At 40.2% G+C, this 21,187-nt stretch overlaps 1 protein-coding gene and 1 long non-coding RNA gene across 8 annotated transcripts in view; both read left to right on the plus strand.

The window, feature by feature from the left end:
• The window catches only part of LOC145513243 (uncharacterized), a 60,263-nt gene extending 44,995 nt beyond the window's left edge, over positions 1-15,268 (plus strand). Inside the window, exons 3-5 of the long non-coding RNA XR_014059232.1 lie at positions 9,000-9,317; positions 10,187-10,943; positions 15,022-15,268. This is a non-coding gene — a long non-coding RNA (uncharacterized LOC145513243). The remainder of the gene's footprint in view (positions 1-8,999; positions 9,318-10,186; positions 10,944-15,021) is intronic.
• Positions 1-21,187, plus strand: part of RGS6 (regulator of G protein signaling 6) — a 588,674-nt gene that overhangs the window by 129,125 nt on the left and 438,362 nt on the right. The window lies entirely within an intron of this gene.

The raw sequence follows: 21,187 nt of genomic DNA on the forward strand, positions 1-21,187 counted from the left end.
TGAAAATGTTATCCCCCAAAGAGAGAAAATGTTATCTCAGCATCTAGCATTGGTTTTATTTTGGATTCCAACTTCCCTATTTATTTTATTCTGTTAGGATAGGGGAGTTAGGGTTACAGATTTTGTGTTTTCCCTGAATGACTGATCAAGATTCCTAGGTCTGTCTGGACTTTATCCCAGAAATACTGACAACAGCTATTTCTTGAGATAGTTTTAGATTGATTCCTACATTAATATATGTTTTGAGGTGAATGAGTAGTGCATAACACCTTTAGTCTTACTATGAACATTGGTTTAATTTGTTAGTGTTAGGATGAGGCTACTCATTGCTTAATTTACCCATCTTTGACTGCCGAATAGAATCTCTCCTGTTTAGAGTTATCTTTATATTGCCATATTCTTCTTGTCTTTAAAAAAGGATGGGTGAATTGAGAGAATGAGATTGACATACATACTAAGTATAAAGTAGGTAACTAATGAGAACCAACTGTATAGCGCTGGGAACTCTAACTCAGTGCTGTGTGGGGAAGTCCAAAGAGGGGATACGTGTATAGCTGATTCACTTTGCTGTATAGCAGAAACTAACACAACACTGTAAAGCAACTATACTGAAAAAAAAAAAAAATGACCTACAGCAGTAACAAACCCTCAAAAGTCACTGGGATCATCAGGGTGTTTCCTTCTTTTCAAACCTTTGGCACAGAGTCTCCTGACACTGAGGGTTTTGAAATTGACTGTTTGAAAAGGAGCAGGGAGTGGAAGGCACGTGTGTACCGTGTGGCTTTTGAAAGTGGCCCTCGTTATTAACTCATGTCTCTGCTTGTTGATTGGATGTTAACTTTTTACTGTATGGACTGAGGTTAGAGTTATCTGCTATAAATGTTTGGGGGTAGTCTTCCTTTTTGTGCAGGTTGAGGTTTAAAAGTCCTCCATAAAATGCACAGGAATCACAAAAGGAACAAATGTGGCCAAGCCTGATGCGACTGCTTTATTGGTGCCTTCCAGGGTGTACTTTTAATCTCGGAAGGTGTGTGGTTTGATTGTGGGGAAGGAACAGGTCACTGGAGACCTGACCTTTGCTGTCTCGTCTCTCCAGGTTCTGTGCTTTGAGAATACAAGGTAGATAATTTGGCAAAACCCTATATAGGGCCAAAGATTTTTCTACAGATTTTGAGGTCTATATTTAGTTCTGTATGTTACTACTTCAGGCTCAGCACCTGGCAGTTTTGGTTTCACTGAGGTTGTGTTTTCTTTCAATATACAAGATAATAGCACTTTCATACAAACTACATTATATACATTTATTTGATCTCATCAAGAGGTTTTTTTTTTTTAACTAGTTTTAAGCTGATTTTTAATCAGTTTTAAGCTGATTTCTTTAACTAGTTTTAAGCTCTTTTCAAAGGGTAGCATGTCCCAGGAAACAGCCCTGCTTAGAAGATGCTCAGTGGCTATCTACTTAAAAGTTGAAATAGGTCAGTGTTATTTTGTCTTCAGGTAACAAAAGTGAAACCTCAAGTGAGTAATGACTTGGGATTTTCCTTAAGTACTTAATTTCCTGAAGAAAAGATAGTTTGAGACTGAATAATTATTATGCTACTGAATAATTACATTTTCTTCTCTGCTCCCACTGTCCCTAGACTTTAGAGACAAATGTTTAAAAAAAAAAAGACCAGAAACACTTCTGGGACAGATGTATTCTGGAAATTGGGATTTCTTTGGATTTTAGGAGGGTCGGATGTGGCACTTTTTAATCAAACACCCTAGAATTTCTGCAGCGAACCATGAATACTCACACTAAGTGGGATAAAGCTGACAGTAACCTCACGTTTGTTCAGGGAAAGCTTTGCCTCCTATAGAGCCTTGGTGTGAAACTTAAAAATCAACCAACCAAAACAGTTTTTAAGCACTATGTGCCTGACACATTACCAACTCTGACCTTGAACATTAAATGTTCTGCTTCAGGGTTGTCTGGGACCCTGATGACTATATGAATTTGTGCTGCAAACTTGCATGGGCTTTGGTTTGCTATAATGAAATTTTAGGGTTGATTTATTTTCTTCTCCTTCCATCCACGGCCAAGGTTTGAAACAGGTAGGTTTCCTGGTGTCAGTTCTGTACTGTTTGTGGTGGTGGAGTTAGCCATGCTGGTGCTGGGAGGATCTCCTCTACACGTGGGCACACAGCTGGTAAAGGGTGCACAGGCTAGATTTCAGCTCGGCCCTGTTTGCTGTGGCCCTCCTGCTGGGTCTTAAGTCAAAGCTCAGGAAGCCTGGAATTAAACAAGTGACCTCATGGCAAAAGCCAGCTTTGGAGCTTAGCTTATTTCATAGAAACCATGTATTCATATACATATGCAGATATATGGGCTTCTCAGGTGGTGCTAGCGGTAAAGAACCCTCCTGCCAATGTAGGAGACGTAAGGGATGCGGGTTCGATCCCTGGATTGAGAAGATCCCTTGGAGGAGGGGATGGCAACCCACTTCAGTATTCTTGCCTGGAAAATCCCGTGTACAGAGGAGCCTGGGGGGCTACAGTCTACAGGTTTGCAAAGAGTCGGATAGGACTGAAGCGACTGAGCATGCACGCAGTGCCACTGTAACCCATCAGCTTGGATTCACACATTTATTTCTTTAATCTAATGCTCATCTCCCATCCCCTCCATTTTGGGGGAAGAAAGTAAATGTAGGTCTGGGAAGCTTGATGTGTTTTAAATTAGGGCGTAGGAGCTCTGTTCTGAGAAAGCAGTGGTTTACTTACAGTCCTTTCAGGTAATCACCTGTCCTCCACTCAATTAGCAACTTAATATATGATTTGCAGATTAAGTTAGCTTCAAATAGATGTTAATTTTCGTGTCAAAATATATTAAGCAGCTTCCCATCAGAGTGAAGGTGAGCCTAGTAATCAGAGCGATATGGCATCGTGCTGTGGTTCTCATATTTGGCTGCACGTCGGATCTACTGGGGAACTGTAAAAACCTGCAACCTGGGAGTCACTCCCAAAAACTGTGTTGTACCTGGTCTGGATGTGGCCTGGAGCATCAACAGTTTTAAAACTCTCCCAGTGCTTCTAATATGTGTTTAAATTTGGAGATTACTTGGCAGTAGTTAATTATATGGGTGCCACATTCAGACTAACTCAGTTCAAATCCTGGCTCTGTGACTCATGAGATGTGTGACCCTGGCAAGTTTCCCAATGTCATTGTGGCTCAGTTTCTTCATCTGTAAAATAGAGGTGATGATGACGATGAAGATGTCTCCCTCTCAAAGTGCTGTCATGAGGATAAAATGAGTAAATGCATGTAAAATGCTTAGAGTAGTGACTGGCACAAAGTAATCATTGATTGTTGTCATTTTAAATATACTGCTGATTCAAAATTGTTACTATTGTTGGATATTTTCTCTCTCAAAAGCATTTGGACGGGGGTAAGAAATTAAATCAAATAAAAATTTGCATAGTACCAACCTGAGTGCCCAAGAATTGATGCTTTTGAACTGTGGTGTTGGAGAAGACTCTTGAGAGTCCCTTGGACTGCAAGGAGATCCAACCAGTCCATCCTAAAGGAGATCAGTCCTGAATGTTCATTGGAAGGACTGATGCTGAAGCTGAAGCTCTAATATTTTGGCCACCGGATGTGAAGAACTGACTCATTGGGAAAGACCCTGATGCTAGGAAAGATTGAAGGCTGGAGGATAAAAGGGCATCAGAGGATGAGATGGTTGGATGGCATCACCAACTCAATGGACATGAGTTTGAGTAAACTGTGGGAGTGGGTGATGGACAGGGAGGCCTGGCATGCTGCAGTCCATGGGGTTGCAAAGAGTTGGACACGACTGAGCGACTGAACTGAACTGAACTGAACCTGACAGTCTGATATCTCCAGTTAGATGTCATTAAGAAAATTATCTATTTTCCAATAGTATTTAAAAGTAAATCAGGACTTGTGACATTATACTAATCAAAGCATTTATCAAATATTATTTAATTTCTTTGTTCTCATTGTAAAGAGTCAGTTGTATTAAGTTGTAAATTCATTTATTCATTATTATTTTTTCCTAGCTTTTATTAAAATGAGCATAAATGTATTAAAATATCTGTATTTTAGAATAGCTTTCTTTTTAATTAAATTAATTTTATTTAATTAATTAATTGAAGGATAAGTCTGCTTTACAGAATTGTGTAGGTTTCTGCCAAACATCAACATGAATCAGCCACAGGTATACATATGTCCCTTCCCTCTTGAACCTCCCTCTCACCTCCCTCCCCATCCCACCCCTCTAGGTTGTTACAGAGCCTCTGAGTTCCCATGGGAACTCAAATTCCCATGGGCTGTCTATTTTACGTATGGTAATGTAAGTTTCCATGTTACTCTCTCCGTGAAGTGAAGTGAAGTGAAAGTCACTCGGTCATGTCTGACTCTTTGCTACCCCATGGATTATACAGTCCATGGAATTCTCCAGGCCAGGGTACTGGAGTGGGTAGCCTTTCTCTTCCCCAGGGGCTCTTCCCAACCCAGGGATTGAACCCGGTCTCCCGCGTTGCAGACGGATTCTTTACCAGCTGAGCTACAAGGGAAGCCATACCTCCCAGTCTCCATACCTCCCACCTATACCCAACAAGATGATGTGATACACCCTTGTACTTAAGGATTTCATAGTCTAGGGAAAACACACAAACACATACACAGCACACACCATGTCTGAAGATATGAACAGACACAAGATGAAGATAAAATTCAAATCAGGCTTTTATATTTTGTCTTTCCCATAAACTAGTTTATTTTTTCTCTCTCACTTAAGTAAAATAGATTACTTTTTATTATGAACATAATACATGTTCACTGTAAAAGAGAGGTAATTTAGAAAGGTATATAAAAGAAAGAGAAAGTTACCTATGGTCCCACCACCTAGAAGTAAGAACTATTGTTAATGTTCTTGTTAATCATTCTTATAAATCTTTTTGTGTATTCACAGGCTGTCACTTTTTTTTTTTACAGACATATTCTCAGTGTATTCATAGGCTTCTATAATTGTTCCAATGCCATACCAGCCTATGCTGGTCATTAGCGTGAGTTCCTACCATTTCTCAGTCCTGGATACCTTGTTTATCCTCCAGACATTAGTACCAATTGGAACTGGTAGGCTGATGGGAATATGTGAAACCTAATTGATTATATTTATGCATCTGACGGAAATCAATGGGATGAACAAGTTGATGATCCCCAGGAGTTCTGTCCATGACAGGGCTCAAGGTCACTTGGATGCAGTCCTCAAATTCCTCCTTCGAAGACCTTTGGTTTCTTTGGAGGGCAACGTGCTCCCAAACTCCTACCTAGACCTTGTCTCCAAGAGGGCCTGGCTAGGGCCCATGGGAATTTACCTGTCTTTCTAGCCTTTTCATTTTGCTTCTTCTTTTTATAAAGCCCTTACTGGAAGGATAGCAGAGCACTGTCAGAGAAGCTGGGAAGTGATGCTTTGGTGTGCAGCCTCCACAGACACCTTGACCCTGCATGGTTAAATTCTAGTCTCTTCTTCACTCCATGGGGGAAAAAATAGGATAAAGCATGCTGGAGCCATACCCTTTTCTGTTCTTGCTTTGTCTTCCTCACTCTAACTTTATTGCTTATCTTACTAGGTTTTTAGTAATTAATTTTTATTTTTTATTAAAAACATTTTTAACTGATTTGCAATGTTGTGTTAGTTTTAGGCATACAGCAAAGTGATTCAGTTATACTTACATATATATCAGGTTTTTTTCAGATTCTTTTCTCTTATAGGTTATTACAAAATGTTGAATATAGTTTCCTGTGCTCTACAATAGGTCTATGTTGGTTATCAGTAGTGTGTACATGTTAATTCCAAACTCCTAATTCACCCCTTTCTCCCTTTACCTTTTTGGTACCCATAAGTTTGTTTTCTATGTCTGTGGGTCTATTTCTGTTTTGTATATAAGTTCATTTGTATTATTATTTGTTTAGATTCCACATATAAATGATATCATATGATATTTGTCTTTCTCTGGCTTATTCAAATTGACAAAAATTAAAGATAAAGAGAAAATATTAAAAGCAACAAATAAAATATAAGGGAATCTCCAAAACACTATCAGCTGATTTTTCAGCCAAAAGTCTTCAGGCAGGTGGCACGATATATTTAAAGTGATGAAAAGGAAAAATTAGTTTTTAATAGTTATGGACATACCCTTATATAATCAACTACTTGAATAACATTTTCATTATTTTTAGTTTTTCATTATTTTAGATTTATTCTATTTAACTCTACAATGAATATTCTTTTACCTGGGACTTGTTTCTAGATAGAGAATTACTGGATTTTAAAATGTGTCTTTTAATTTCATTGCTGCAATCACCATCTACAGTGATTTTGGAGCCCAGAAAAAGTCAGCCACTGTTTCCACTGTTTCCCCATCTATCTGCCATGAAGTGATGGGACCAGATGCCATGATCTTAGTTTTCTGAATGGTGAGCTTTAAGCCAACTTTTTCACTCTCCTCTTTCACTTTCATCAAGAGGCTCTTTAGGTCTTCTTCACTTTCTGCTATAAGGGTGGTGTCATCTGCATATCTGAGGTTATTGATATTTCTCCCAGCAGTCTTGATTCCAGCTTGTGCTTCCTCCAGCCCAGCGTTTCTCATGACGTACTCTGCATATAAGTTAAATAAGCAAGGTGACAATATACAGCCTTGACGTACTGCTTTTCCTATTTGGAACCAGTCTGTTGTTCCATGTCCGGTTCTAACTGTTGCTTCCTGACCTGCATACAGGTTTCTCAAGGGGCAGGTCAGGTGGTTTGGTATGCCCATCTCTTTCATAATTTTCCACAGTTTATTGTGATCCACACAGTCAAAGGCTTTGGCATAGTCAATAAAGCAGAAATAGATGTTTTTCTGGAACTCTCTTGCTTTTTCGATGATCCAGCAGATGTTGGCAATTTGATCTCTGGTTCCTCTGCCTTTTCTAAAACCAGCTTGAACATCTGGAAGTTCACGGTTCACGTATTGCTGAAGCCTGGCTTGGAGAATTTTAAGCAATACTTTACTAGCATGTGAGATGAGTGCAATTGTGCAGTAGTTGGAGCATTCTTTGGCATTGCCTTTACTACAGATGGTGATTGCAGCAATGAAATTAAAAGATGCTTACTCCTTGGAAGGAAAGTTATGACCAACCTAGACAGAATATTAAAAAGCAGAGACATTACTTTGTCAACAAAGGTCTGTATAGTCAAGGCTATGGTTTTTCCAGTGGTCATGTATGGATGTGAGAGTTGGACTATAAAGAAAACAGAGCACCAAAGAATTGATGCTTTTGAACTGTGGTGTTGGAGAAGACTCTTGAGAGTCCCTTGGATTGCAAGGAGATCCAACCAGTCCATCCTAAAGGAGATCAGTCCTGGGTGTTCTTTGGAAGGACTGATGATGAAGCTGAAACTCCAATACTTTGGCCACCTGATGCGAAGAGCTGACTCATTGGAAAAGACTCTGATGCTGGGAAAGATTGAAGGCAGGAGGAGAAGGGGATGACAGAGGATGAGATGGCTGGATGGCATCACCGACTCTATGGACATGGGTTTGGGTGGACTCCGTGAGTTGGTGATGGACAGGGGTCCTGGCGTGCTGCGGTTCATGCGGTCGCAAAGAGTCGGACACGTCTGAGCAACTGAACTGAAAATGTGTACATGTAACATATATATGTGTGTGTGTGTGTATATATATATATATCTTGCGATTATCCCACAGAAGAATTGTGCCAATTTATATTCCTACATACAGGGCATTATAATTTCCTTTTCCAAGAGCCTTGCAACCAGTGGTTATTTACAATCCTTTCAAGCTTTGTAATTCAAATAAATAAAAGTATATTGATATGTAATTGTTTAATGGTAGAGTTGAGAATCCTCCCACAGTTTTCTTAGACTTATTAATTTCCTCCTATTTTCCTCACTTTTTCACTGAGTTGTTTTTCCTTTGTGATTTATAATGGCTCTGTATATAATAAAAACATTAGTCTTTGCCTGTTTTACATAGTGCAAATATTCTCCCCAATTTTCCATCAGTCATTTAACCTAAGTTTAGTTTTATTCTTCCTTTTGGAATGCTAACTTTATGTAATCCTATTTTTCAGTTTTTTTTTTTAATTGTTACTAACTTTGACAGGATGCATAGAAAGCCCCTTCCCATCCCAAGGTTACAAAACTATTGGAAAGTGATGTTGAAATGCCACTTTTAATGTTTATTAAATGCTCTTGCAAAATCTGGTCTAATTCTTCCTTTAACTTGTCTTTTTCTATGTCTGTTCCTTACCATTGTGACTACAGCAGAATATCTATTTATATCTTCATATAAAGCCATATGAGTTCCGAAAATACACCTGTTACTGTTTAAATTTTTTTCAGTCTACTCTTGAATGTTTATTCTTTTAAATGAGTGTTAAACATTTTGTAAAGTTCCAAGAACTTTGGTAGCTGTATTTAGAATACATTAAATGGTTAGCTAGTTCATGGGAGAATCAGCATCTTTGTAGTATTAAGTCTTTCAGTCTAAGCTAGCCTACAAGCATTGCCTGTCTTTATCCCCTCGGGTGTTTTTTTTTCAAGTTCTCAATGAGGGTGTCAAAATTCTCAAATCCCCCTGCACCAGGATTCCTCTCCCCTAGAGCCCTGTGACAATTAGCCCGGTGAAACTTGCCCAGCCCCACAATGTCAGCCTGACACTACACTTAGACTACCCCCTTACTCTTCTGCAACCATATCTCAAACTTCATCCACCTGTTGCAGTTATAGCTCATGTCTTTAATTATTTTCTGCATCTTCTTTTGTATTTACGTTTTTCTATTTTTTTCCTTTTCTACTTTTACTGACTGTATTAGAATTTGTACCTTTACTTTACCCCTAGTGATTCTTAGCTCAATTAAAAATGTCTATTTTGCCAATGCTCATCTTCCTGTTTTTAACAGTCCTATATCAAACCATATTTCTCCACAGATACACCAAAATTAAAGAGCATCTTAGATGTTCTACACCAGCTAAGGTGTTTATTATTATGTTCTAAACCCACACGTATGCACACGTGTGCTCAGTCACATCCAACTCTTTGTGACCCTGTGGACTGTAGCCTACCAGGCTCCTCTTGGCCATGGGATTCTTCAGGCAAGAATATTGGAGTGGATTGCTGTGCCCTTCTCCAGGGAATCTTGCACCCATGAATTGAACCCGTGTCTCCTGCCTTGCTGGCAGATTCTTTACCCTCTGAAACACCTGGGATGCCATTTAACCCACATACTTTCTCTGAATTTAGGAAAGGTATGTACAGGCTTCTGTGTCATTATTTTATTCCCTGTACGCCTTACTTGAAAATTCTGGGGCTAGTTGAATTAATTTAGGATTGTAGTTTTAAGATACTGTTAACTTTTTCACTTTTTTGCAGCATGCTTCTATTGTTTAAAAGATCAAAGCTTTTTAAACATATCACTAGTCACATGTATATTATCTACTTTGACTTAGCTATATTATCATATATTTAACCTATTTTCCTAAAAAAGTACTTCCCAGCACTAATTCTTATATTCTTCATCTTCCCCTTGAGATCTTTGATTTTGTTTAATTTTTATTTGATTGGGATACTGCCTTAGAGCCCACTGCTTATACACTTTCTTGAGCTTGTTTCCAAAAATATCTTTTTTCCCCTCGAATATGTATTTTAGCTGTGCGGTTTTGGATTTCTTTCACATGGTGTATAAACTGTGTTTCATTGGTGTCTGTCATCAGTGTTGCAGATGAGAAGTCCAATGTTGAAATTATTTTTCCTTTTTAAATTACTTGCTCTGTCTCTATGAAAGAGTGCAGAATTTTCCCCCTTCCCCTTGACATTTCTCCAGAATATGTACAGATGACTTTTTTTTCATTAAGCCTGAGTAGGATTTGTGAGCCCTTTTATTCTCAAAATGCAAGTCTGTCTTCAACTTGGTAAAGCTTTCAATCTGAAAACTGAAGTTATGAAGTTGGTGAAGCGTTCTCTTTTTAAAAATTATTATTACCACACCTACTTTTTCTTCTTATATTTGTTGACCTTGAAAAAAAGAAAGAAAACAATTCCGTAAGTTCTCATTGAGCCCAAGCAAGAGTTAAGTATTAACCTCTTGTTATGTTTTTTTTAAATCTTTTTTTTAAAGTATAAGCTATGGTGCTGGAGAAGACAAGGAGATCAGACCAGTCAATCTTAAGGGAAATCAACCCTGAATACTCATTGGAAGGACTGATGCTGAAGCTGCAGCTCCAGTATTTTGGTCATCTGATTTGAACAGACGACTCATTGAAAAAGTCCCTGATGCTGGGAAAGATTGAGGGTAGAAGGAGAAGAGGGCATCAGAGGATGAGATGGCTGGATGGCATCACCAACGCAATGGACAAGAACTTGAGCAAATTTTGGGAGATGGTGAGGGACAGGGAGGCCTGTCATGCTGCAGTCCATGGAGTCCTAAAGAGTTGGACATGACAGGGTGACTGAACAACAACAAACATATTTAAAAATATTGTCTGGAAGACAGGAGTTATAGCCATTCAGTTATTTAGACAACTGTTTGTGATTTAGAGAATGATGACAGGAATGCTGCAAGCAGCAGAAAGAAGTTTTAGGGAGGAAAATAAGCATAATGATAGCGTCTTGGAACTTGAATCCTGCATGTCAATATGGTTTTATAAGTATTCGTAAAGGATAGTACAATAGGATATTTTATTAGGATGCCTTTGACTGAAAGTTACAAAACCCCCCAACTCAAATTGGCTTAAAGAAATGGTTTCATTCCAATAACAAGAGCTCCTCAGCTTCACCTCAGGCCAGGTCCTCATGCAGTCACCCTGTAGGTACAGGAGTCACAGGTGTACTGATACCTGGGTACACATCTCCAGATGTAACAGTGTCTTCAAGAGGTGAGAAACACTGTTTGCCTTTCGCATTTCTTTTTGTTGTTTTTTACTCTGTAAGTTGTGTCTGACTCTTTGCTACACCATGACCACTGTAGCACACCAGGCTTCCCTGTCCTTTACCATCTCCCAGAGTTTTCTCAGATTCATGTCCATTGAGTCTATCTAACCATATCTAACCATCTCATCCTCTGCTGCACTCTTTCCCTTTTTCCTTCAGTCTTTCCCAGCATCAGGGTCTTTTCCAGTGAGTCATCTTTTCACATCAGGTGGCCAAAGTATTGGAGCTTCAGCTTTAGCATCAGTCCCTCCGATGAATATGTACAGTTGATTTCCTTTAGGATTGACTGGTTTGATCTCCTTGCTGTCCAAGGGACAGTGAAGATACCTTTTCCAGAATCCCCCTAGAAAACTCATTGTAAAACTGGTCCAGTGCTTACTTGTACTGAAGGATGTTTAAAGCTTAATTTTACCTGCAAAGATGTGTTTTTATGAAATAACCTGTGACCCAACTTCCAACTTGTATTTCAAGGTGGCAGAATGAATGAATGACATTCATTTTTTTTTAGGGCATAGGGGATGGAGAAAGGAGCTTCCCTGGCAGTCCCGTGGTTAAGACACCACAGGGGGCATGGGTTTGATTCCTGGCCAGGCAACTAAGAACCTGCCTACTGCACAGTGCAGCCAAAAACCAAAAAATTGAATATACAAAAAAGCATCCAGAGAAAAATCAAGGCTCCATTCCATCCCTGTCTCCCAGCCACAACATAACCATATAAAAAAAAAAAAAAGCGTAGGGTCTCAGTGCTCAGAATTCACTCACATGCTTAAACCAACCTTAAGAAAGAATGGAATTTCCATGACTGACATAGAACCAGTGATTCTCAAGCACAGCCAATTTTATCCCCAGGTGACACTTGGCCAGCTGTGGAGACAGCTCTGGTTGTCACAGCTGAGGAGTGCTGTTGGCATCTAGTGGGTGGAGGCCAGGGATGCTACCAAACACCCTATGGTACACAGGACAGGCCCACAGCAAAGAGTTATCCAACTCAAACTGTCAACGGTGCTGAGAAACCCTGACAGATAAACCAGAATTTCACCCCTCAGAGCTGAGGAGAGGGCTACTTTCTGCTGAAGTACAAGGCTGAAGAGGGGAGGGTTGGGTGTTATAGAGACAACCAAGGGAGCCCACTGCAATCCCTGATGCTCCCTCTTAGGAGGCTGGTCTCCTGAGCTGTCAGAAAGGACAGCTCCAAGCTGTGAGTTTTAAACTATTACTAAAAATTAACTGATTGCATTGAATTTCATGCTATTCTCTAATTCATTCCCAGTCTTGTTGTTGGCCAGACTTTCTGCTAAAGATATTTCTAATGAATATAAGTAGGTTCTTATTAAAAAAAAAAAATCCAAGAGCCTATGTATTGCTTGAGCAGGAGTCAGAAGTGACACGTGGGGAAATGGCCTGAATTAGACAGGCTTGCCTGTCCATCTTATACTTGGGGACTGGGCAGTCTGGCAAACAGGCAGGGAGGTCATTCTAGCTTCACAGAGAAATTCATTAGCACCTGTACCTCAAAGCATCAGGGTTGAGAATTGCCAGCAGTAGCAATGGTCATGTGTTGAAATTCCACATTGCATAGATCTTTGCCTTTTTTTCCTGCTAAAAACACGGTGGTTTTGGAATGAGTAATAGACTAGAACTTTCTGGACTAAGCACTTACGGCCGCTCTGCAAGTCTGCAAGACTTGACTGATTGCAGCTTTGGTACTCATCTATAAAATAAAGAAATTGAATTATAAGATCGAACAGATCCTGTAATTCCCCTCGCCTCAGATGAAAAATAGGTCCCTTTCTCAGTTCAAGAGAATGCATGATTGTGATAGCAGCTACTGCAAGCATTTGCTTAGCACTTTTATTGTTTCTAGCAATCGGAGGGAGATTCATCAGGTGAAATCTCTCAGGCCTGCATATATTGGGTCAAAGCCCATTTATTGATTTTTTTCTGCTGAAACTTGTACATACATAAAAAACTGAAAAAACCAAAGTTAATTTCCAGCAGCTCCATGTCTGGGATTGTGGCTACTTGTCTCCCCAAAGCCTGAGTTGTTCTCAAATGGTAAGCTAAGCTGTAAAATCTTTAAAATATCTAACTAGGTGGAAAGCATTTCTGGAATGATCTTCAATCTGAAATCCCCTGGCCACACCCCTGATTTGTTTCCTGAAGAAATCTCCCACATAAGAAGCTCACTACCTTGGGCATCATTAGCTTCAGTGTTAACATGAATTATGCTAATTAGGTGGTTAATTACTGGGCTTTATTTGGACTCCATACATGTAGAATGACTGAGAGTCATTTTCTTTGCAAAATAAGACACGAGGGTAAGGAGCTAAGAACATAAAAGGGAAAGGAATTAACATTTATCGAATGCTTCCTTCATGACAGCCACTCAGATATCTTAATCATTTATTGCATGCTCAGTCATATCCGACTCTTTGCGACCCCATGGACTGTAGCCTGCCAGGCTCTCCTGGCCCATCATTTCTTAAAAAGATTAATTCCAAGAGCGCAGAAATTGGGGCTGTATGTGTCTTTTTCCCCTCCTCTTCTTGTAATGCCAAGCCAATTTGATGTATATTTCTGGTCTTTCCCCTTAGAGACATACCAAAGGCATTTTTTAAATTTTTTAAATCTCAGGAATAAAGTACACTGAATGATCACTGTCTTAGAAAAGGCTCAAATGAAGCTGCCTGTGCATCCAGAGAAGCAACAGGGGAACCAGCTTCTGCCTCCCGCTCCCTGCTGATAAGATGCTGTGGGAGATAAAACAGTTTCCCCCCTGTGTTCTGGATCACAACATCATCATATTTGCTGGAGAACACCTGTGCATTCCTTTGGACTAAAGGCATCAATTTTCTCCCACAATGTTTGGCTTTGTTATTTTAATTGTATGGGTTCTTCTCTTTGGTTTGTGCCTCACTCTTTACATCCAGAAGGAGCAGTATAGACATTTTACTCTAGGCTGGGCATTGTTGCTTTGTAACCTTGAAAATGTTCCCAGTGACATTTTGCATTTTCTTAAGGCCTTCTCTAGGCTTCGCCAGTGGCTCAGCGGTAAAGAATCTGCTCGCAGTGCAGGAGACACAGGAGATGTGGGTTCGCTCCCTGGGTTGGGAAGATCCTCTGGAGAAGGGAATGGCAACCCACTCCGGTATTCCTGCCTGGAGAATCCAATGGACAGAGGAGCCTGATAGGTTACAGTCTATGAGGTCACAAAGAGTCAGATGCATCTGAAGCACAAGGTCATCTCTCTTTCTTCTTTGCTCTAACATCTTCTCCTTTAATTTTATTATACTTTGTTAGAGCATATTTTTCTCCCTCTCATTTCTCCCCATCAAAGGAAACCCTCCTACACTGTTGGTGGGAATGTAGGTTGGTACAGCCACTATGGAAAATGGTATGGAGGTTACTCAGGAAACTAAAAATAGGATTACCATATGATCCAGCAATCCCACTCCTGGACATATATCCAGACAAAACTATAATCCAAAAAGATATATGCACCCTTATGTTCATAGTAGCACTTTTCACAATGGCTAAGACATAAAAACAACCTAACCAGCAACAGATGAATGGATTTGGAATACTACTCAGCCATAAAAAGAACAATGGCATTTTAGCAACATGAATGCAACTAGAAATTATCATACTAAGTGAAGTAAGTCAGAAAGAGAAAGACAAATGCTGTATGATATCCACTTATATGTGGAATTTAAAACATGACACAAAATGCACCAGTAGATGAAATAAAACTTGACTCATGGAGGACAGACTGGTGGTTGCCAAGGGGGAGGGAATTGGGGTTAGCAGAAGTAAACTAGTATATATAGAATGGATAAACATCAAGGTCCTACGGTATAGCACAAGGAACTGTTTTCAGTATCCTATGATAAACCATAACGGAAAAAAATATTAAAAAAAAGAATATATAGGTACAGCTGAGTCACTTTGTGATACAGCAAAAATAAACACAATACTGTAAGTCAACTATATGTCAATTAAAAAAATATTTTTTCTCCCCCTCAGAAAAACCTGGAGAAGGGAATGCAAACCACTTCACTATTCTTGCCTTGAGAACCCCATGAACAGTATGAAAAGGCAAAAAGATAGGACACTGAAAGATGAACTCCCCAGGTCAGTAGGTGTCCAGTATGCAACCGGAGAAGAGTGGAGAAATAGCTCAAGAAAGAATGAACAGATGGAGCCAAAGCGAAAACAATGCCCAGTTGTGGATGTGACTGGTGATGGAAATAAAGTCTGATGGTGTAAAGAATAATATTGCATTGTAACCTAGAATTTTAGGTCCATGAATCAAGGTAAATTGGAAGTGTGAAACAGGAGATGGCAAGAGTGAACATTGACATTTTAGGAATCAGTGAACTGAAATGGACTGAAAGGGGTGAATTTAATTCAGATGACCATTATATCTACTACTGTGGACAAGAATCCCTTAGAAGAAATGGAGTAGCCTTCATTATCAACAAATGAGTCCAAAATGCAGTACTTGGGTGCGATCTCAAAAATGACAGAATGATCTCTGTTTGTTTCCAAGGCAAACCATTCAATATCACAGTAATCCAAGCCTATACCCAACTAGTAATGCTGAAGACGCTGAAGTTGAATGGTTCTATGAAGACCTACAAGAACTTCTAGAACTAACACCAAGAAAAAGATGTCCTTTTGGTCATAGGGGACTGGAATGCAAAAGTAGGAAGTCAAGAGATACTTGGAATAACAGGCAAATTTGGCCTCGGAGTACAAAATGAAGCAGGGCAAAGGCTAACAGGCCTTTGCCAAGAAAATGCACTGGTCATAGCAGACACCCTCTTCCACCAACACAAGAGAAGACTCTACACACAGACATCACCAGATGGTCAATACTGAAATCAGATTGATTATATTCTTTGCAGCCAAGGGTGGAGATGCTCTATACAGTCAGCAAAAACAAGACCAGGAGCTGACTGTGGCTGAGATCATGAACTCCTTATTGCCACATTCAGACTTAAATTGAAGAAAGTAGGAAAAACCACTAGACCATTCAGATATGACCTAAAGCAAATCGCTTACAATTATACAATGAAAGTGACAAATAGATTCAAGGGATTAGATTTGATAGAGTGCGTGAAGAACTATGGATGGAGGTTCATGACATTGTACAGCAGGCAGTGATCAAGTCCATCCCCAAGAAAAAGAAATGCAAAAAGGCAAAATGGTTGTCTTAGGAGGCCTTACAAATAGCTGAGAAAAGAAGAGATGCTAAAAGCAAAGGAGAAAAGAAAAGATATATCCAATTGAATGTAGAAATCCAAAGAATAGCACAGAGAGATAAGAAAGCCTTCCTCAGTGATCAGTGCAAAGAAATAGAGGAAAACAATACAATGGGAAAGACTAGAGATCTCTCCAAGAAAATTAGAGATACCAAGGGAACATTTCATGCAAAGATGAGCACAATAAAGGACAGAAATGGTATGGACCTAACAGAAGCAGAAGATATTAAGAAAAGGTGGCACAAATACACAGAAGAACTGTACAAAAAAGATCTTCATGACCCAGATAACCATGATGGTGTGATCACTCACCTAGAGCCAGACATCCTGGAATGTGAAGTCAAGTGGGCCTTAGGAAGCATCATTACAAACAAAGCTAGTGGAGGGGATGGAATTCCAGTTGAGCTATTTCAAATACTACAAGATGATGCTGTGAAAGTGCTGCGCTCAATATGTCAGCAAATTTGGAAAACTCAGCAGTGGCCACAGGACTGGGAAGGTCAGTTTTCATTCCAATCCCAAAGAAAGGCAATGCCAAAGAGTGCTCAGACTCTCACACAATTGCTCTCATCTCACAAGCTAGCAAAGTAATGCTCAAAATCCTCCAAGCCAGGCTTCAACAGTACGTGAACAGTGAACTTCCAGATGTTCAAGCTGGTTTTAGAAAAGGCAGAGGAACCAGAGATCAAATTGCCAACATCTGCTGGATCATCAGAAAAGCAAGATAGTTCCAGAAAAACATCTATTTCTGCTTTATGGACTCACCAAAGCCTTTGACTGTGTGGATAACAATAAACTGTGGAAAATTCTTAAAGAGATGAGAATACCAGACTACCTTACCTGCCTCTTGAGAAATCTGTATGCAGGTAAAGGGGAAACAGTTAGAACCAGACATGGAACAACAGACTGGTTCCAAATTGGGAAAGGAGTACATCAAGGCTTAGATTGTTACTCTGCTTATTTAACTTCTATGCAGAGTACATCATGAGAAACGCTGGGCTGGAGGAAGCACAAGCTGGAATCAAGATTGCCAGGAGAAATATCAATAACCTCAGATACGCAGATGACACCACCCTTATGGCAGAAAGTGAAGAACTAAAGAGCCTCTTGATGAAAGTGAAAGAGCAGAGTGAAAAGCTGGCTTAAAACTCAACATTCAAAAAACTAAGGTCATGGCATCTGATCTCATCACTTCATGGCAAATAGATGGAGAAACAGTGGAAACAATGAGAGACTATTTTTTTTTTTTTGGCTCCAAAATCACTGCAGATGCTGACTGCAGCCATGAAATTAAAAGATGCCTGCTCCTTGGAAGAAAAGCTCTGACCAACATAGATAGCATATTAAAAACCAGAGACATTACTTTGTCAACAAAGGTCTTTCTAGTCAAAGCTATGGTTTTTCCAGTAGTATGTATGGATGTGAGAGTTGGACTATAAAGAAAGCTGAGCGCTGAAGAATTGATGCTTTTGAACTGTGGTGTTGGAGAAGACTCTTGAGAGTCCCTTGGACTGTAAGGAGATCCAACTTGTCCATCCTAAAGGAGATCAGTCCTGGGTGTTCATTGGAAGGACTGATGTTGAAGCTGAAACTCCAATACTTTGGCCACCTGATGCAACGAACTGACTCGCTGGAAAAGATCTAGATGCTGGTAAAGATTGAAGGCAAGAGGAGAGGGGAACAACAAAGGATGTGATGGTTGGATGACATCACCGACTCGATAGACATGAGTTTTGGCAAGCTCTGTGAGTTGGTGATGGACAGGGAGGCCTGGCGTGCTGCAGTCCATGGGGTTGCAAAGAGTCGGACACAACAGAGCAACTGAACTCACTGAAGATTTCTAACTGGAAGTTAAAAATAAGCATTTTCCTCTTGACTTTGTTTCTAATCAATCAGCTAAATAGTGTCTGAATATCTGCAGCTAATGAACAAGGCCCCAATTACTCTTGCCACTAAATACCTAAACCCCAGTTTCCCTGAAGTATTATTATTGTGTGTTTAGGGCCATAATTATAAAATATAAGTTAGATTATTTTTCTCTGAGTATTTTGCCTCCATCTGATAAGATGAAAAATGTTTTAAAAAATATGTAACTCAGTGGAGAATTATGAAGGAGTGAAACGTGAGTGAAGTGTAGATACTGTCAACATGAATAAATCTTAATAACGACTGGGAGTGAAAAAGGAATTCCAGAAGAATGTGATGAGTATAAAACTCTTTTCATCAAATTCAGAAGCATCCAACCTTAACAATACATTTTGTTTTTTAAGTAGGAAGCACAAAATTTGAGATAGTGGTTACGTTGGGGGGTGGGGTAACTATTAGTATGTTCTAATATTTTTTTTCAAACTCTTTATTTTATACTGGAGTATAGCCTGTTAACAATGTTGTGATAGTTTCAGGTGGACTGCAGAGGAACTCAGTCATACATATACATGTATCTATGCTAAGTCGCTTTAGTCGTGTTCAACTCTCTGTGACCATATGGACTGTAGCCCACCAGGCTCCTGTGTCCATGGGATTCCTCAGGCAAGAATACCAGAGTGGGTTGCCATGCCCTCCTCCAGGGTATCTTCCCACTCCAGGGATCGAACCTGTCTCTATGTCTCCTGCATTGGCAGGCAGGTTCTTTACCACCAGTGCCACCTGGATAGCCCATACATGTATCCATTCTCCCTCAAGCTCCCCTCTCATCCAGCCTGCCACTGTAATGTTCTAATTTTTTGAATTAAGTCCTAGGTTTATGACTCTCCACTGTATTATTATAACTGATTTTTTTAGGCATACATGTGAATTAATGATGATGGTTTCTCCTGATTATGAGCAATCGGTTCTCATCATGTAAGCTCTTTTGAAATAAGATGAGCCCCATGGGTGAGCTCATCCATTCCAATTCTGAGATTTTTCAAGTTTCTGCTGTTCTCTATTTTTCTGTATTTACAGCTATTATCTTCAGAGAACAGTGAAAGAAAAAATTATTGAAATACTAGTTAAAGGTAGTAAGCAGGACCTAATTTGGGGGGAGGGTGGGGCTACTGCAGTGGTCACATAGAGAGGTCATCAGGTCCAACTCTGAATACAGCGAGGTCAAGTGGGGATTTCTAGCCAAGGAGCAGAGTCAGGAGGTCGTGGATGGGAAATTATTAAGGACAGCAGTCCCGAATCTCTTTGGTACCAGAGGCTGGTTTCATGGAATACAGTTTTTCCATGGACGGGTTGGGAAGGGTGATGGTTTCAGAATGATTCAAGTGTCTTACATTTATTGTACACTTTATTTCTGTTTTTATTACATCAGCTCCACCTCAGGTCATCAGGCATTAGATCCTGAAGGTTGGGGACCTCTGATTAAGAGGAAATGACTTAAGGACTCGACTTAGTGACTGAACAACAACAATAGTTGATTTACAAAGTTGCATCGTTTCAGGTGTACAGCAAAGTGACTCAGTTATCCAAGTACAGATATCCATTCTTTTTCAGATTCTTTTCCTGTGTAAGTTATTACAGAATATTGGGAAAACTGGACAGCTACATGTAAAAGAATGAAACTAGAACATTCTCTATCACCAGCCACAAAAATAAACTCAAAATGGATTAAAGACCTAAATGTGAGACTGGATACTTTAAGGAAACATAGGCAGAACACTCTTTGACATAAATTGCAGCAAGATCCTTTTGGATTCCCTTCCTAGAGGAAGGAAAGTAAAAGGAGAGAGTCTTTGTTACAGCAAACCAGCCTGTAGCTACTAACACTAATGGCCGAGCTACAGATCAGAGAAATTTTGGAACCACGGGGGCAGGTGGGAATGGGCAAGCCGGTAGATAGAAACTTGTGAGGAGGTGTAGGAGCAAAGAGAAGACTGTGTCATTTTGAACTACCTAATTCTCTGTATTTAACAGGAAACTTCATTCTTAAAGGCACCAGTCCTCTGAGTTACCAGCAACTGAGCTTCCTTTGGTGGCAGAGTTTTGATTAAATAGCACGCTTTTGCTCATCGTTGACCCGTGGGGCACATTTTGTTCCTAAGAAATAAATGCGGGTGCCATTCATTTGAATCAAGGGTGAAACTGCCAGCTGTGATGCACTCCTGTTTCCGTGATCACATCAGTGGTTCTGAGTGACTGGCTCCTGGATTCTGCAGGTGCTCTCCCCTTCCAGCTGCCGGCTGAGAGAGAGGTTATCTCAGCCCAACGCTCACCACGTATCACTGCCTTTCTAGTAAGGCTTCTGCTCTCTTTGGCGAAACAGGAGTGGGACTTCATTTGAAATGATTCATTGAAATGCTACAAAGAGGGGAAGGGAACCATCTAATGTAACAGTTATTGACATCAAATTACCATCATCTTTTGTCTGAACAGTTGTGAGGCTTTCCTGCTCCCTTTATGTCCCCACTGCACAGCTTCCTAGTCTGTTTCTGTCCCCAGCCACTGTGATCTTTAGAAGGATTGAAATAGACCAGATCATTCTCTTGCTTAAAAACTCTCCAGTGATGGAATTATGGGAGGGACGGGATGAATTGGGAGATTGAGACGGATGTATGTGCACTGCCGGGTGTACAACAGCTAGTTGTAAAACAGCTAGTGAGACCTTAATGTATAGCACAGGGCATGTGAGTTTATTCAGTCATGTCTGACTCTTGGCAACCCCAGGGACTGTAGCCCGGCAGGTTCCTCTGTCCATGAAATTCTCCAGGCAAGAATACTGGAGTGGATTGCCAGTTCCTTCTCCAGGAGATCTTCCCAACCCAGGGATTGAACCTGCATCTCTTACATCTCTTGCATTGGCGGGTGGACTCTTTACCATCTGCACCACCTGGGAACCCCACATAGCTCAGGGAGCTCAGCTCAGTTCTCTGTGGAGGGGATGGGGTGTGGGGGGAGGGAGCTCCAAGAGGGAGGGATGTGTGTATGCATGTGGCTGGTTCGCT

The sequence above is a fragment of the Giraffa tippelskirchi genome, chromosome 7, assembly GCF_054371585.1.
Source record: "Giraffa tippelskirchi isolate mGirTip1 chromosome 7, T2T-mGirTip1v1.2.pri, whole genome shotgun sequence".
NCBI classification, from domain to species: Eukaryota; Metazoa; Chordata; class Mammalia; order Artiodactyla; family Giraffidae; genus Giraffa; species Giraffa tippelskirchi.